The 13,612-nt window shown below is 48.2% G+C and overlaps 1 protein-coding gene across 2 annotated transcripts in view; it reads right to left on the bottom strand.

Moving 5' to 3' along the window:
* The window catches only part of SLC19A1 (solute carrier family 19 member 1), a 35,217-nt gene extending 34,412 nt beyond the window's left edge, over positions 1–805 (bottom strand). For both annotated transcript variants that reach the window (XM_067548603.1, XM_067548604.1), the window contains exon 1: positions 674–805. The gene's annotated coding sequence lies outside the window, so the exon portion shown is untranslated. The remainder of the gene's footprint in view (positions 1–673) is intronic.
* Positions 806–13,612: the final 12,807 nt, after the last annotated feature.

Genomic DNA, 13,612 nt, shown 5'->3' with positions numbered 1-13,612 from the left:
GGGTTGTTTGTCTGAATAACTGCAGAACAAACACTGGAAGGGGAAATAAATACTGGAATGAAGCAGATGGTTGATCTGTGCAGAGGAGCACGTTTTAAGCGCAGAAAACTCTGGGTCGGTCTCAGCAACTATTTCTCTTCATTATATCTATCAGTGGCCAGAAGCAACCACCGTGGCAAAAGACGCAAACTAGTTCCCCTCACCACTGCCTGCTTTCCTTCCCCCACCACTTCCCAGAGCAGTCACACTGCGCACGAAGCTCAGAGTGCCCCGGGATCTGGTTTTTGGAGGAAACTTTCGGGATTGCCTTTATTTCGAGGGTTTAGCGGTAAAAACGGGCCGTCACCACACAGCCGAAAAAGCGAATGCAGGGGCAGGCCGGCGGGGCTGCTGCAGCTGCTCTGCACTGTCTCCTACCAGCCGCTCTCGGGCTGAGCACGGGGCCCGCCGCTCTACACGCGGTGCCCAGCAGGAAACAGACAGGGCTGCGGGGCTGACACCGTTCGCGTTATGCGTATAATAAAGCTGCTGCCCAGGCCGGCTCCGCGCGGAGCCCGGCTCTTCCTCCAGCACGGCCCGGCCCGACCCGACCCGACCCTGCCACCCCCCGCCCGCAGCCCCGGCGGCATGGGGGGGCAGAGCGGAGGCCGGGCCATAGTCCCCCCCGCTGTACCTGGGCAGCGGCAGGCGCTGCGGGGTTCCGGGGGGCCCGGCCCGGGGACAAGATCTGTCGGGCTCCGAGTGCACGGACGGGGCTGCAGCAGTGCGAAGTCGTCGGCCGCGCCACGTGCTGCCTGCTGTGGGCGCCCTGGGGGATGGGCAGTGGGGAGCTCCGTTCTGTTCCGCCGGCCCCCCGCGCGCCGGGGGAAAAGACTACAGCCCCCACAATGCACCGCGGGGCGGGGCGGGCTCCGAGCCCTGCTGTGCGCGGGTTGTGGGGCCTGTCGCAGAAGGGCGGGGCGTCCTGTGTCAGGGGAGGGTAGCAGTCACACCAGGGCCGTGGCGGCTCCCCCCCCCGCGTGTCGTGAAGGGCCGGGCCGGGGGGTGAGGCTGCCCCGTCCGAGCCAGCGCCAGGCTGTGGGGCTGCAGCGGGAGAGGTAGGCTGCGGGCCAAGTAAGTGCGGGGAGTGGCAGAGCTAAGCCTGCATTTGCAACTCCTTATGTCCAGAGCCCCACTCTCTGGGCAGCTGGGGGGCGGCACCGGGACCACTCCTGCCCTGCGAGGGGAGCGTGAGATCCGGGGGCGGCAAATGTGGGCTTGGGCTCCGGACACTGGAGACCCTGGGTGCGCCACTAACATTTGCCTCCATCATAACTGTTAGTATCTGACTTGGAGCTGCATTTCTTTCCATACAGACTTTAACTCATGTTACAGATGGAGCTAAACTACAGTTTGAAATAAGGAACCTTCATCTGCCCCGTGGCTGCAGTTACGTGTTAGCTAATGCGTTGGTTGGTTTGTTATTGCTTTGAAACTGGCGGTGCTAAGGGGAGTAAAGCCAAATGTATATTCCAGAAGGACACTGTTATTTGATTGCACCACTTTAAATAATGAATGACAAAGAACAATATGGTAATAAAAATAATAATAATGACTCCAGCCAGGACAGGTTGGGCATTTTAGAACTTACTACCCAAAGATTTAAGTATTTATAAATTTAAGTATGAGAGAAATAAAATTATGAAATGCACAGACCAATCAAAAAACTAAAGTAACAGAACTGTGACCCTGAACGAGCTTTGAAAGGCTGAATTGCAGAGAATATACATGCGTTTTGATAGGAAGTACCAAGAAGTAACAATGCCACTTGTGAGAGTGTGTGTATGTGTGGTGGGGGGACAGTGTGAGGGAGACTGTGTGTGTGTATTGGGGGGAGTGGATGTGAGAGACTGTGTGTGTGTATGAGAGAGATTGTTGGGGGAGTGTGTAAGAGAGACTCTGTGTGTGTGTGTGTGTGTGTATATTGCAGGGGAGTGGGTGTGGGAGGCTGTGTGCACTTGTGTGTGTCAACACGCTGTCTCTTTAAGCTGAGCACTCTTTAAGCCAGCTCTGTGCAGCAGATCAGGAGGGAGGCTCTTGGTTCTGAGCAGCTTGACTGGGGGGGTCCATGGCGGGTAGCGGGGACACAGGGGCAGTGCTGCAGCTGCAGATGGCAGAGAAGCGGAGACGAGGATGGGGGGGCAGGAGCGCAAGCATCTTTCCTTCTTCTGCAAACTTCACCCAAAAGTGATTCAGCACTTGTGGGGGGATGGCTCCTGCCACCCTCCCTAATGGCATCCCTGAGCTATAGGGTTGTTATTAAGGTATTTTAGTGTGTGAGGCCCAGAGTAGATGAAGCAGGTTTGTACAGACACATGAGAGTTTTCCCCTCAGGGAGGTACCTGTACTGAATTGTTCCTTTTATCATTAGATCCCTGCAGTTTAAGTAGATCAATAACATTCTCCCAGCTATCAAACGGACGTTTCTGGGGAGCATCTGATATTTTTCACGGAGGGCCCCAGCCCTTGAGAGACACCAAGCCTGGCTGCATTTCCACCTGGGGCTGCTCAGCAGCTTCCAGGCTTGGCCCAAAGGGTTTGCACATTTCCCCATCCCCATCCTGCTTTAAGAGCATTCCCGGGCGGGGGGGGCGGGTCCAGCTGAGCCATGGCTCTTTTCAACTCATGGGGGGGGGGGGGGGTAGATGCAGTGGTTGGGGCTTTAATAATGAATCCAGACACTGACCAGCTCTTAGTGCCCTTCCCCCATCTCATTCCCTAACACACCTGCCCTCGCCCTCCACCGCCAGGGGAGAGAACATCAATAAACCCCATTGGCCAGCCTGGGCTGTGGCTGATGCAGATTCACTTCCCCTCGCTGGATAAACCCCCCTCTCAGCCACTGCCTTATGCTTCCTCTGCAGAGCCAGATGCAGCAGCTCCGCCCCAGTCCTTGTCATGGGGCAAGAAGGGGCAGGATCCCTGCCACAGAGCTGCAAACTGTGGGGGGAGGGGGTGGTGAGGTGGAAGAGAGGAGATTGTGCCGGCTCTCCACAGACCATGGGTGGGTCTCCTGCCAAGAGAGGCAGGACAAAGCAGGAACTAGGGCTGTTGGAACCCAGCCCCTACACCCACCCACATTCAGTCTCACTACAGATCCCAAAGGTAAGGAAGGGCTCTGGTGGCTGGTTGCACTCTCCCCTGCCTCCTGTGAGAAGAGTGCAAGTGTCTAGGCTTTCCATATGTCTGGATATTCCCAGACATGGTCTCTTTTATGATCTCCGCTCTCTGTCCAGGGCGGATTTTTCAAATAAGAGGCAATCATAGAATATTAGAGTTGGAAGGGACCTCAGGAGGTCATCTAGTCCAACCCCCTGCTCAAAGCAGGACTAACCTCAGCTATATCATCCCAACTAGGGCTTTGTCAAGCCTCAGCTTAAAAACCTCTAAGGATGGAGATTCCACCACCTCCCTAGGTAACCTATTCCAGTGCTTCACCACCCTCCTAGTAAAAAACTTTTTCCTAATGTCCAACCTAGACCTCCCGCCCTGCAACTTGAGACCGTTGCTCCTTGTTCTGTCATCTGCCACCACCGAGAACAACCTAGCCCCATCCTCCCTGGAACCCCCTTTCAGGTAGTTAAAGGCCGCTATCAAATCCCCCCTCACTCTTCTCTTTTGCAGACTAAACAAGCCCGGTTCCCTCAGCCTCTCCTCATAAGTCCTGTGCTCCAGCCCCCTAATCATTTTGGTTGCCCTCCGCTGCACTCTCTCCAACTTGTCCACATCCTTTTTGTAGTGGGGGGCCCAAAACTGGACACAATATTCTAAATGCGACCTCACCAATGCCGAATAGAGGGGAATAATCACTTCCCGTGACCTGCTGGCAATGCCTTTCCTAATGCAGCCCAATATGCCATTAGCCTTCTTGACAACCAGGGCACACTGCTGATTCATATCCAGCTTTTTATCCACCATTACCCCCGGGTCCCTTTCTGCAGAGCTGCTGCCCAGTTCGTCGGTCCCCAGTCTATAGCTGTCCAGAACTTTTGCAGAGCGGATGTTACAGCTCAGAAAGAGCTGTTTCCGCACCCTGATTGGTCCCTTCCCTGCAGCTCCAGGATCGCCTCCACCCAGGGTCCAGCTCCCCGCCCTGGCGAGGGGGAGAACCCCTCAGGGAGGCGCTGACAGTGCAGTACCAGCCCATGTGCCAGCTGCCCTGACACCATGACAGGGAGCAACAATGTGCCCCACCTCAGGCGTGAGGCTGCGAGTACCCCACAACCCCAGGTACCTGTCCCTGGACACACACACCCTCGTGCACCCCCAAGGTGTAAGGTCTGAGGCCTTTCTTCAGTAAAAACAGCAGCCATGAGCTAAGTTGCAGAGAGTCACATCCTCACGTTCCGTTCCATCTATTGCACAAAACAACACACTATTGGGCTGCTAAGATGTTCTTGTCCTAGTTCCACAGTCACCAGACAAAGCAACAGATCTTAAGATGTTTAAAGAAGACTTTGGCTGATAACATTCTCTCTGGCAAGAAAACCACTTATCAACAGTTGTGGCAGTGAAGTCTAGAGTTCTCTACTGTTTATCTGTATGGCCTCTGTCTGATTCTTTAAGTGTTTCTGTCTGTTGTGTCACTGATTTCACAAAATTTGAACTGACTCTTGTAGGTAGGGGCTAATGTGCTAGGATTAGTTAAGAAACTGTTTCATAATGATTTAGTTAATATGATTGGTTAAGCTACAGATAAGCAGGACCTAAATTTTAACTATATAAGCTGAGATTCAAGAAGGACCCTAACTCCAGGACACTGCCCCAGGCCAAAGCTACCCAAATTCGATAACCTGCAGGATCATTCCAGGTGGAAGCCAGAGCCCCCAGACAATCCAATTCCAAGTGGCCATCGGGAGAAGCTCGTCTGCCTTGTTAGGAGTGGTGAGCATTGTATGCTTAACGAGTGTATTCTGTTTGGTAATTGTTCATAAAGAGAGGTTAAGGATATTACTGGTAAAAGGCCCCCCAGAGCCCTGAGTCCACCCAGAATGGGTGTGAGCCCTGAGCTCACGGAGGGGTAGAGATGGGTCCTTTACTCCCTGAGTGCCCATGAGAGAGGGTAAGGAGGTATTCCTCCCCCTCCAGCTGTATCCTCTTTTTGGGCACCTGAAACATGGTAACTCTAGGCTGTTTTCTGATACACGGCACACACTCCCTGGGGCAGATGGCAAATGGGATTTCTCCCTTGGTTGAGAAGTGTTCAGCCTGGAGCCCTGAGCTCTGTCTCTTCTTCACTGTGGCTCCCTGTTCCTAGAACAAGCACTGGAGGGACCTGCCCTGGGCTGCTGCAGCATATAGATCTGGGCAGAGCTGGGACACTATCACCCCCTCCCTGTTCATTCCTCTTTCTGTCTCACCTTCCTTTTTTCTTTGTACCCCTCCCCCTCTCGCCTCCCCGTTAGCTGGGAGACTTGGTCACTGTCCCACAGGGTTCACTAGATCAGTTCCTGCCAGCGCTAATGGGAGCGAAAGCCTGTGTGTGTCAGTGCCGGTGTAACATTACACACATCTGGCAGCACAATAATTGCTCCTGGGAGCAGTTACTGACATCTAGGTACCTGTAGTCTCTATTGTTGCCCGGTCACAATTTGCTGCCTCTCCTTCCCCTATCCATTGGTCCCAGGGTAGCAAATTGTGATGTATGGGGGCACTCCAATTGCACATTACTGCCACTTCTTTTCCCCATCTCTACAGTCTATAAGTACCTACATGCGGGACAAATATTTAATAATGGGCTTTTCAATCTAGCAGTGAAAGGTCTAACATGATCCAATGGCTGGAAGTTGAAGCTAGACAAATTCAGACTGGAAATAAGGTACACATTTATAACAGTGAGTGTAATTAACCATTGGAACAATTTATCAAAGGTTGTGGTGGATTTTCCATCACAGAATTTTTAAATCAAGCTCGGATGTTTTTCTAAAAGATCTGCTCTAGGAATTATTTTGTGGAAGTTCTCTGGCCTGTCTTATACAGGCGGTCAGACTAGATGATCACAATGGTTCCTTCTGGGCTTAGAATCTGTGAATCTCCTGGTCCAGGGATAGCAAGTTGTGAGGGGCAGAGGCGTTCCTGTCACAATTCGTTATTTTTACACTTATGAAATAAACAGCAGGATCTTATTCAGGGGACAAGACAGTACGCCATGTTTATTATGAATACAGAAAATATTTGAAAAAGCAATTGCCTAAAACACATTCTCACACACATACACGCACACAGTTCTGCAGGAGGGATATAATTACCAGCCTCTATGTTGCTTGAGCTCAATCACTGGCCAGGTGACTCGGACATGAGGATGGAGCCAGGCTCTGTCGGTTGCGACACGATGCTCCTTGGGGTTTGCAGAATGAGCCCAAAATCCAGGTTTCTTCACCCCATTTTTATACTTATTCATCCCCATTCAAGTCTATGGATTTTATCATGTCAGATAGTCTTCTTGTTTGATGTAATTGTCAATTACATTTGATATCGCACGTGTGACAGCTTTCCCATTATTCTTTCATTCCTGTTTCACACTTTGTATTGTTTTTGTCCTTTGATGTTAACTCCCCTGTTTTCTGGGGTTATCTTCATCTTCGGTCATCTGAGTTGTAAAAGTTCTTTAAACAAAAGCATCTTCTCTCCCTCCTGCTCTTGGAGGCTGAGAACCATTACCTCAGCAATTACTTCCTCGCCCTCTTATCTCAACAGACTCAAACTGCATTCACTCTTCATTTTTACTTACTAAAAATCATTCCATTCTTATTTCATTACATTGGTACATTATTTTATACTTATTTACTAACATAATAAAATCCTTATACCTACACCAATTCTATTAAAACTAATTTTACTAAAAGGAAATAAAAGAAATCTTATTTGCCTTCTCATTGCCCCATGATTTACACATCAACCACATTCCTGATACGCATTGAGCATGTTACTTCACTTGTAAATTATCACAATTAGATTTCAGGATGTTCCCAAACATTCATACGTAGATCTTCACAAACAGGGACCTAATGTGTCATAAATGTTAAATCACAAAATGTTTAGGCAGGATGTTCCCACCCATATGTTCAAGCAGTCAGTTATCATAGTGGAGCCTGGGGTGGCATGAACAAACTATCAATGTGTCTGGAACACCCTTATCTATAGAACACACTACTTTTCTTTCTTAAAGTAAAAATTAACTCTTGTGTTTCAGATACATGGCTCAGGCCTACATTACATAGCTCAGGCCTACATTACTATTGGGAAATCTCTATTTTTTATCTGGACACAAATAAAGAAAGGCATTTTTGTAATTTGGAAAAGCATTCTACAGAGTTAAAAGTCATGACTATTTTATGTAAAACCCTGAATGAAGTTATTAGTTTTTTTCCACTGTAGATTGTTTGCTACAGAAACTATATAGCCTAAATATGTAATGCATACAAAACACAGAAAATAGTGTGAACAATATTTGTAATACTTATGAATACCTTTTAAACACAAGCTATTAGGTACAAAATTGACCACTGTTCTTTATACAGTGAAAAGTTCCAGAGGGGTAGCTGTGTTAGTCTGTATACAGCAAAAACAACGAGTGTCCTGTTGCATCTTAAAGACTAACAAATTTCTGCAGGCATAAGCTTTCATGGACTGCAACCCACTTCATCAGATGCAAGAAATAGAAATCAGATGGGGGTATATATATACATCCAAGGGTAAGGAACAACAATGGGGAGGGAGGTGTTAGCAAAGTCCATTCAGTTAGAGGAGATGAGGCCTATTCACAACCATTGATTAGAGGGGGCAAGGCATGGAAGTTGATTGAATCTTTTGGCTCCTCCATCCCCTCCCGTCTCCTATTAGAGAAGCGTTGCCCAGGGCTCCCTGCTGCCTTTGTGACTGGCCAGTAGGGGCAGTGATAACTTTCTCTCCATTTATGAAATACTAATATAAAATCACCACAGATTTTGTTTCTCTCCTCTTCAAAACTGTAGCATGTTCAGGGTTTGGAGGGAAAGCCTTTGCCTTGAGTCCTTGGCCTGGATGTGGGAAGTGGGGGAGGTGGGAAGGGTTGGAATCTCCCCTCCCAGGATGTATTTAAACAACTTTTGATGTCCTCTCTCTAGTGTCACATTTCTGGTCTTGTTGACTCCAGAGTTGCCGCAAGGAAGAATAAGGAGTGACTCTGGATTAGCACAGGAGCCAGTGAGATCAGGGAAGTAGTGTCCTTAGCTACTATCCCCAGAGGGCTCCGACTGTTCCTAGGGCTGCTCAAACCGTCACATACTGAAAGGATCCTGAGCCTGGACGTCTACACTGCAATTTTATATCTCCATAACTTGAGCCTTGTGTGCCCGAGTCAGCTGACCCAGGCCAGCCACGGGTGTTCTATTGCAGTTTAGATGTACCCTAAGTGTTTCTCAGGGCAGCAAAACCTAGAATGTGTGTTTACAGGCAGAGCCTGAGATGAATGGAGATGTGCAATGGACAAAACCTCTTCTGAAATCTCTGCAATTCCCTTCTCTCCCTGACAGGCTGCAAAATAACATCCACATTTTGCTTGGGATTGTCCCATCCTCCCAGGGGAAAGGAAATGGCGTCAGTGGAGCTGGCACAGGTAAGGGATTATCAGAGAGCTGGTGGTGAGTTCTGGTGGGAGGGAAAGGGGTAGGAAATTCATGGAAGATGGGAGCTGCTGGAAGTGGGAGGAGGGAGGCAGGAAATACATAAAGTGGAAAAAGGGAGGGGACAGGTTGTAACCATCCTACTGGCACTAGTTGAATCTGGGGCTTGCTTTCAAGGACCAGACTCATGGGGGCTGGGAGTGAAACTTCCCCTGTTTGTGGAGCAGGAAATAACCCTCTGGCCAAAACTGGGAAAACTTCATAGACTCCCAGTGCTGGAGCCAGATACACATTGGATACACATCGTTACTTACCACTCCCCTCGTCTGTGTGTCACCTGCAAACTTTATCAATGATGATTTTATGTTCTCTTCCAGATCATTGATAAAAGTGTTAAATAGTGCAGGGCCAAGAAACGATCCCTGTGAGACCCCACTAGAAACACACCTACTCAACCATGGTTCCCCACTTACAATTATGTTTTGCGACGTATCAGTTAGCCACTTCTTAATTTCTTTCATTGTGTAATGTTACTTTTGTGCTATTCTGGTTGTTTAATCCAAAGATTGTTCTGTACCAAATCAAATGCCTTACAGAAGTCGACATAGATATTATATGAACACTATTACCTTATCAACCAAACTTCTAATGTCATCAGAAAAGATATGCAGTTATTTTGATATGATATAAACCTGTGTTGATTGGTATTAATTTGTATTACCCCCCTTTAATTCTTTATTAATACAATATCAGGCACTGCATTATCTTGCCTGGTATCAATGTCAGAATGACAGTGTTGTTATTACCTGGATCATCCCTTTTACACATCCCTTTTACACATTCTAAATAGTGGCACAAGACTATCTTTCATCCATTCTTCTGGAGTTTTCTCAGTCTTCCAAGACACATCAGCAGCAGTGGTCCAGCCAGCTTCCCAGCCAGTTGTTTTAAAACGCCTGGATGCAAGTTGTCTGTGTGACCCGTCCATGCCCAGGGTAGCCAACTGATAATGCCAAGGTCAGGGCAGGCTGCAAAAGGAGAGCAGATTCGCCCCGCGCTGGTGGGTGACACTGAAGTCCAGCTTCTCAACCAGCCACGAACTGCTTCTGATTTCCCTACACTGGATATCAAGAAGCCAGTCTACAAATGCCCACAGCTCCCTTTATTGCATTTCAGCTCCAGGCTCCTAAATCAGCACTAGGTCCAGTAAAGAGACCAGTTATTTAAACTCTATGCTCTTTACTAAAAAGGTTTCCTCTGACCCCAAAGGTTCAGCCACAGCACCAGATCAATATAAGTTTGGATCTTACCCATAATATCACGCTGCCATCCAATCCTTTAGTATCTAAAACTAAAGGTTTATTGTAAAAAGAAAGAAAGAAACCATGAGAATAATGTTAAAGGGTTAAAGTAAATCACAGATATACAAATGATTAAAAGTCCATATACATCAGGTTTCTGGAAGAAATGTGGAGTTGCAGGCTTGTATAGTTCCTCTGGTATACATCCAGTACTTGGATTGGTCTAAGTCCTTCGGTTCAGTTGCAAGATGGATTGATCCAGAGGTCGGTGTGTGTCTGCAGACTGGACAGGAGCAAAGACAAAATAGTTTCCGTGGTTTGATCTTATAAACCCCCTCCCCTGGCCATGCAGCTTGTGGGCAGTCACAAGAACCAAACCGGAGCCCAAAGTCACATGGGCCAATCCTGATAACTCTTTAGGTGTGCTTGGGCCCCTTCCATCTGTGAGTGCCTCAATGGGCCATTAAGCAGGCTATTGTATTGCTGCCTCTCTGTCTGGGGTGTGTTCCAGCCAGCCCAAATTGACATATAGAAATAGCAATACATCCATAACTTTCATTTTACATATAATACATGAACACAAGTATTAGTATCGTACTCAGCACGATATATTCTTTCTAACGGTACCTGACATGACGTACCTCACACACACTATCACAATTCTGCCATACTGATGTCACACAATTACTGAATGCCCCCCCACTCAAGCCAGCCTGCGTGACAGTCTGGACCTGCTGATTTTAAAATGTCTGACTTTAGTAGCGACTGTTTAACATCCTAATGAGTTGTTATTGGAATGGAAAGAGTGTCAGTACCTGGGATGACCCAGATATGACTATCACCTGTTTTTTTCCCCCCAGATAGAGAAGTATTAACTGAACCTTTTTGCCTTTTCTGAATTATTACTGATAATTCTGTCATAGTAGTGGACCAATACCATTGTTAGGATTCTTTATGTTCTTTATATACTTTTTAAAAAATTTCTTCATATTGTCCTTAACTCTGGCCATCGATTTCCCCTTCTGACCATTTGCTTCCCTTATGAATTTGCTACATTTCAAAGGTTCTGACTTCTGTTCTTTCCTGTCAACTTCCCCTTTTCTCCATTTGTTATCTAGTGTGTGTTTATGGGGAGGGTTTGGGATTCCTACCAAGGGCCGTCCCTGGACCCTGCTGGGTTCCATCTCCTGTATCAGCCTCTGGATAGTAGGTGTGTGGTACATGTGAAGACCCTTGCTCCCTGTGTCTGCTGGCACTCTCTCCCCTCACGCTGATGCCTCCTGGCTACTCTGGGCGGGATGGCGATGGGACTCTGCTACCGTGTCCCTCCCAAAGCCTTCATTTTACTGGCCCTGCTCTCCTGTGAATGATGGTGTTGTCAGTGGGCAACAGGTAGTGAGTGGGTGCCTCTTGTTCTTTCAGGGGCCAGTGACCTTCGAGGAGCTGGCTGTGTAGTTCACGGAAGGGGAATGGGCTCTGCTCGCCCCTGGTCAGAGAGCGCTCTACAGGGAGGTCATGCAGGAGAACTATGATGCTGTGACCTCACTAGATAAGGAGTCCTGTGCCCTGGTTAGTAGAAGCTGGGGGGTCTCTGCAGAACCTGGGTGATGATAACTCTAGACCTTTACTCAGCCCATCATTTTTGACAGCTTTCCATGCCCTGCTTTTTGCCTCATGTCCTTCCCCGGTATCATTTCGGGACCTGTGTGTATTTGATGATGTTGGCCATGTGGAAAAAGTATGATTTATAAAATGTTGTGTAATTTATCCTTGTTGGATGCATTGAAACTGAATGACTCAGTAGACTTTCACGCGTTTTCCTCATTTGCAGGGGAATTTGCAGCTGGTTTCATTCTAGATACAGTCTAGTACACAGAGAGGTGAATTACTTGCTGGATGGACGGCGTGACAGTCAGATGAGCCCATCTTTTGAGAGGAGAGAGTAGGAGGTGGCTGTGCAGCCATCCGTGGGTGAAAGGGAAACAGGGAGCAGGAGGAGGAGAGGAGAAGAAGGTTAGTCGATATTGCTGGGTGCCAGGACAAGGGAGGGCCGAGAGCAGTGGGAGGAAGGTCAGAGCTCAGAAGGAGCAGGGAAGGATGGGATAGGACCCATCCTGCAGAAAAGGACCTGGGGGTAACGGTGGATAAAAAGCTGGATATGAGTCAGCAGTGTGCCCTGGTTGTCAAGAAGGCTAATGGCATATTGGGCTGCATTAGGAAAGGCATTGCCAGCAGGTCACAGGAAGTGATTATTCCCCTCTATTCGGCATTGGTGAGGCCGCATTTAGAATATTGTGTCCAGTTTTGGGCCCCCCACTACAAAAAGGATGTGGACAAGTTAGAGAGAGTGCAGCGGAGGGCAACCAAAATGATTAGGGGGCTGGAGCACAGGACTTATGAAGAGAGGCTGAGGGAACTGGGCTTGTTTAGTCTGCAAAAGAGAAGAATGAGGGGGGATTTGATAGCGGCCTTTAACTACCTGAAAGGGGGTTCCAGGGAGGATGGGGCTAGGCTGTTCTCGGTGGTGGTAGATGACAGAACAAGGAGCAACGGTCTCAAGTTGCAGGGCGGGAGGTCTAGGTTGGACATTAGGAAAAAGTTTTTCACTAGGAGGGTGGTGAAGCACTGGAATGGGTTACCTAGGGAGGTGGTGCAATCTCCATCCTTAGAAGTTTTTAAGGCCCAGCTTGACAAAGCCCTGGCTGGGATGATATAGCTGAGGTTAGTCCTGCTTTGAGCAGGGGGTTGGACTAGATGACCTCCTGAGGTCCCTTCCAACTCTAATATTCTATGATTTTATGATTCTATTCTATGACTTGGAGGCTTGTGGTGTGGTGGATATTTGCCCCCTAAATGGGTGACCCCCTCTGATGGCCCCATGGTGGTGAAGTATCAGGAGGTGATGGCTTCCGTTGTAGGAGGGGAGAGGACTAGTGATTTTCAGTTTTTAATTTGGCCAATGCTTTCTTTGCTATCCCTTTATATCGAGGCAGCTGTTGCAAATTTGCTTTTACCTTTCCAGGGAAGCAGTTGTGTTTTGCCAGGGTTCTCATGGGCTGGAATAATGCCCCTATTTGCTATACCTGTGTAGTCAAGATGTGGGAGGCGATTCCTGAAAGAGACAGCAGGGAAGAGAATCTGGGGATATTGGACAGAATGTTACAAAAAATTCAGGAAACATGTTTAATGTGAGCCCAGAGAAAGCCCAGCGGTGCTCCCAACAAGTAAATTATTTTGGGGAGGTTTTGGGACACAGGGAGCATTTCCCTGAGCAACAGAGCATGGAGCTGAGATTTCACTGAGGGATTTTCAGAGCAGGCAGTCCTGCTGCATGAATTGTTGAAGGAGGGAGCAGAGTGAAACAGGGTTTCTACTGCAGCTGGCAATTGCAGAAAAGGGGGGATGAAAGCTGTGCTGAGTCAGAGCTCTGAAGAAGGACTCTGCCTTGTGGCTTATGTCTCCAGAACTTTAAGTGAAGCAGAGAGGGGATTTACACTCTGTGAAAAAGAGGTTTTGGCATTAGTTTGGGCTATGCAGCATTGGGAATATCTGATGGAATTGTCACTTGTGTTACTGAAAACCCCCCCTCTCCAGTAAAACATGTACTCACTGGCAAGATCAACAACAGTCATGTGTCCAGCCTGGAAAAAGGGGTGGGGGAAAAAGGGA

Source organism: Emydura macquarii, unplaced genomic scaffold (assembly GCF_026122565.2).
Source record: "Emydura macquarii macquarii isolate MOO-44397 ecotype Brisbane River unplaced genomic scaffold, CSIRO-AGI_Emac_v2 contig_1253, whole genome shotgun sequence".
Classification (NCBI taxonomy): domain Eukaryota; kingdom Metazoa; phylum Chordata; order Testudines; family Chelidae; genus Emydura; species Emydura macquarii.
Note: the sequence above shows the minus strand (reverse complement) of the source record. Positions and strands in the feature narration are given on the sequence as shown.